Here is a 4,937-nt window from a genome sequence, read left to right on the forward strand (position 1 = left end):
CGTTGAAAAAAAAAAAAACTATTATAATTGCCCGTTATAGAATTAATCTCACTTCCTCAGAGCAACCCAATACAAAACCTTCCTTGAACAGCAATCATCTAACACAAAATCCAACCAAGAAGTCCTTCTGAGTGTAGTTACTGATACACCCTACAGTGTTTTATGCTTTGGGTCACTCTTACAGCTAGAAATTATTTATATTACTGACTACAGATTTGATCACGGTGCTCTTTGGGAAGAGGGTGCTGGAAAAAAAAATGACATACGTTTTTGGTTTTATGAATGAATGAGAACCTAGTCTCATGACCAAAGTGAGTATAAAAGAGAAAAAAATAAAATTTGCCTGAGGGGGAAAAAATACCTGAACTTGGGCCCACAATACAGTTGAGTCAGAATGCATAATAAGTGTAGAAAATGGCAAAGTTTGATCTGAAAATCCTTAAATCAATGGGACCTTTTAATAAAATATTTCAAAGGAAAACTATAGAAGCATTCATTAGGGGGGGAAAAATGCGTGTACTTTTAATCACACAGAATTCAACTTAACTGAAAACCTACTGAGGGATTACGTGAGAAGCGACGCAAAACACCCGGAATCTGCCGGTAACGAGGAACGCGCCAGGTTTCAGAGGGAAGATCTGGGTCACAGCGGTCGCTGCACAGAGCAGGATAAAGTCTCACGTAATTCTTCTGGACGGCACCCGTGTGGCCGTCATACTGCAATCAGGAACACGCAGACGGACACTCGCAGTATTTCCAGGTGGGCACATGATGACGGATCGCAGGAAATCTCGACTGTGCCGGCTCTTCAAAGTCGGACAGTGGAGACAACTGGAGAAGCCTACTGCTCGGGGTCAGATGGAAGTCTAGTAGTTGGTGGCGGGTTGGGAATACTGATGGGCATCACAAAGAATGAGGAGAACAGGCTGGAAACAAGCGTCCGGAAAGCCCTAGCCTTCTGTCTCCTTCCACACAGATGACTCCAAAACCTGACTGAATCCTATTTCGCTTCTGCATTCCAAGTTTCGTGGATGTTAGGCTTTGGTAAGTTCTGACATGAAACCATAAAGGCCACAGATCCTAGAAAATACAGTTCGCATTACTTACTCGGACACGGTCAAGGAGAGTCGTTCCCAGCTAGGTCTCTATTCGCAATGCATACTTTATAGTCCAAATTCCAACAAGAAGGAGGGACAAAGATCAAAAGACAAAAGATGAAATTAGTACTTCACAGGAGACTGTACTCTATGAATAATTTTGCATACGTACAACTATATGGTCAATATTTATTAGCAAGGAGAACAGAGTAAGTCTCTTCAGGCCAACGAGAAGGTTTTTGATCAAAAAAAGGTAAAGTGTAGGGGTGCCCGGCTGGCTCAGTGGGTAGAGCACGCGACTCGTGATCTCACGGTTGTAAGTTCGAGTCCCACGCTGGATGTGGAGATTACTTACAAATAAAATCTTAGGGGCAGCCTGGCTGGCTCAGTTGGTGGGGCATGTGACTCTTGATCTCGTGGTCGTGAGTTTAAGCCCACGTTGGGTGTGGAGCCCACTTTAAAAAATAATAAGAATAATAATAAAAAAAAAAATTTTAATAAAAAAATCTTTAAAAAAAAAAAAAGGTAAAATATATACACAGAATGGGTAAGGCATATTTAGTAGTAAAGAACCAAGAAATACCAATGTGGAAATTAGAATGAGTCAGGAGGCCAGCAGGGGGAGCTCGAACAGTCTATCACTCACTGTCCCTTGCAGGCCCAACGGGAAGAGACACAACTTCCAAGTACCTAGTATTCTACTACCCCCAGAGGAAGATTTTCTACTCCCCTGGCAACAGCCCAGCCAATGGGACTCACAACTCAGCCAATAAAAGGCCACTATACTTCACCCTCCCAGCTTACTCCAATATCCTTTACAAGGGCACTTCCGGTTCCCCCATTTCCTCTGCCCTTTGTTCTCCAGACTTACCCATGCATGGCTTTGCCGGAGCGAGCTTCTCCCGAATTCTCTAGTCTCAGATAAAATCTTTCTTGCTGATAGCTGGCCGTTTTATAGTCGAGGTTAATATTATCTGGTGTCAGAAGTCAGATCCTGAGACCGCCTCAACAATTCTGAGGCTGGTGAGCAAATATGCCAATACCCACGGAAACCACCGAGCCCACGGCTTTCTTGCTGCTCCTGGAGTTTGAAGCTATGCTTTCTCCTCGATTTCGAGCCCCAGCTTCCTGAGGTCTCCAGGCTTTCTTCAGGATGGGTTTAAAGGCTTTGTCCTTTCTGCAAGTGTCCCTTGGGCCTTCGGTTCCACTCGTGTTTGGAATTGGGACTGTTCCCATTAAGACTGTGTTAGCCTTTGGGCTGACTCACTTTCAGAACTAGACGGTCCCTCTTGAAACAGTGGCCTCAAGTCTAATTCTTTTGAAACTGGGCTCTCCTATTGGAACTGTGCAGGCCTTTATACCGATTCCTCCTGGAAGCAGGCTTTTCCTGTTGAAACTGTGAATTTTTTTTTTCTTTCTGCTCTCAAGAAAAAAAAAAAACTCAGAAACGGGATCTCAGTCATCAAAGTACCTTGAGGGTGCCCGGCCCTACTGGGGTCCCTCCTCATATGCATTTCTAACAAAGTGGTTGGACTCAATCTAAAGCAACTTAGGGGGGCCTGGGTGGCTCAGTCGGTCAGGCATCTGACTCAACTTTGGCTCAGGCATGATCTCAGTCAGGGTCATGAGATCGAGCCCCAAGTGGGGCTCCATGCTGGGCATGGTGCCTGCTTAAGATTCACTCCCTCTGTTCCTCCCCCCAACCGCACAAGGGCGGTTGTCAAAAACTAAAAAGGTAATTTAGAACTTCAATGGGCATTATGGGTAACCTTTGTTCTCCCCAAACTTGTTTCTCTCGAAATTAAGTTGAAAAAACATGGCTTATAGAAAACAAAACAGAACAACCCTATTTTAATCAGTACCTTTGGGCTTAGCCCTTTGTCAGGTTCCAAGCCAAGCACGGAGCCTCTCCCTCCCCCTCCGCTCTCTCCCCTGCTCATGCTTTCACTCTCTCTCTCTCTCTCTCTCTCTCTCTCAAAAAAAAAAAAAAAAAAAAAATTTCCGGTCTTTAAATGTTGAATCCACCAGGCTAGCACCGAACTCTATGTTTATCAACCAGGATCTTTCTCCTTTAGTTAAAAGGACCATGATGGGATGGGAAACTATGTCCCCTCCAGATTTAATCTGACAAATCGGCACACTTGCTACCTGCAAGGAAGACCGTAAAATTCTCAATGCTCAACTCCAACAACTGAAGGAACAAAACCAAAAACCTTCTAGTTTCTGCTAGGGTTGCAAAGAGCCAGGTCACTGGAAAAAAGACTGTCACTAATCAAAGTGCTCCATGCACCCCTAGCCCGCCAGTCAGTCTTTCCAACGTCTTCCAAATTCCCAATGACCGGGCTCTGAGAAGTTACCAAGGCTCTTTCCAATCACCTCTCCTAATCGCCGTGCAGGAACCACTCTCCCTACTGGGACCACGGAGCTACTCTTAGACTCTGCTGCTAGGAGGCAGCCCCGGCCTCAGAGCAAGAAAACAGCTTGAGTAGCGTATCTAATAATGACCCCAACAGGTTCCCGTCTCTGAACCTATTCCCTTTTCTCTAGGCCCTTTGAGAGATGCACACTCTTTTCTCCTGAGTTCCTTGCTCCCGTCTGTGCACTGTGCCAAGATTTCTCACGGAAGTATCGCCTGTAATTTCTTTCTCCCAAATGCAGGAATAATTCTAGAAATTGACTTCTAGTAATCGAAATAGCCAACCTGACGAGTTAGATCTTTAAATGCCCATCAAAACCCCTCACTAGAATTAATCCATACCCTCTAAATAAAGAAGCCCTTTAAGAAGTGTGAAGCCCACAGCAATCCCAAGGCCCACAGCCTCATTGTCCCCTGTGTTAGTAGTAACATCTTTATCCTTCAGCCCTCCATGGTCCCTAACTCCCGTATATGTTCCTGACGGCCCTCCCCAACGAAAGCTAGTTTTCACTGGGATCCGTCTGTGCAGGGTATTTTTAGTATTCCAGGTGATACAGAGAGCCAGTATCTTTTTTTGCTTTCTCTTGAGAACTGAAATACATCCAGTCAGTCATGCCTCAGGGTTTCATAGTCTCTCTTAACCTTTCATAAACCTTCTAGGCGGATTTGGAGGATATAAAGTTGTCGACAGGCTCTACTTTCTGACTAATGGAGACGGCTTAGCTTCTCTGCTCCCCTTTCACAGGACAGACAGCACTCCTGTGTTAAACCGTGTGGCCTTAAAGGGCTGCCTTGGTGCTCAGCTGGTTAAGTGCCCAACTCCTGATCCCAGACCGTGAGTTCGAGCCCCGAATTGGGCTCCGTGCTGGGCATGAAGCCTACTTGAACAAAAACTTCTCGCCTTAAAGAAACATAAAGCTTCCCAGAAAACTTGCAGTTTGCTCATTCAAGTTTGATATTTAGGGATCTGATCTCAAAACAAGGACTACATTTGGACAAATTACCTTTTGACTCCACGTAGAAAAAGGTACAGGAAACTCCTCTAACGAATGCACATTTTTTGTGATTTACTGATGGTTCCTATTTAAAAGATGAAACAACTGTGCTGGGTATACTATTACAACACCTTTTGGGGGCGCCTGGGTGGCTCAGTGGGTTAAGGGTCTGACTCTTGGTTTTGGCTCAGGTCATGATCTCAGAGTTTGTGGGATCGAGCCCCGCATCGGGTTCCGTGTTGGCAGCCCCAAGCCTGCTTGGGAGTCTCTCTCCCTCTCTTAATAGAAGAAAATAATCATTAAAGAAAGCAAACAAAACTTTTTTAAAAAACTTTTTAATGTTTATTTTTGAGAGAGAGAGAGACAGAACGTGAGTAGAGGGAAACACAGAATCTGAAACAGGCTCCAGGCTCTGAGCTATCAGCACAG

The 4,937-nt window shown here is 44.9% G+C and overlaps 1 long non-coding RNA gene across 1 annotated transcript; it reads right to left on the minus strand.

Annotated features, from left to right (window-relative positions):
* Positions 1-456: 456 nt before the first annotated feature.
* Positions 457-4,675, minus strand: LOC125154928 (uncharacterized). Its single transcript, XR_007147987.1, has 3 exons — positions 4,518-4,675; positions 1,969-2,514; positions 457-1,080 (listed from the first exon to the last, which is right to left on the minus strand). It is a non-coding gene; the product is annotated as an uncharacterized LOC125154928 (long non-coding RNA).
* Between the last annotated feature and the right edge of the window lie 262 nt (positions 4,676-4,937).

Source organism: Prionailurus viverrinus, chromosome A2, assembly GCF_022837055.1.
Source record: "Prionailurus viverrinus isolate Anna chromosome A2, UM_Priviv_1.0, whole genome shotgun sequence".
Classification (NCBI taxonomy): domain Eukaryota; kingdom Metazoa; phylum Chordata; class Mammalia; order Carnivora; family Felidae; genus Prionailurus; species Prionailurus viverrinus.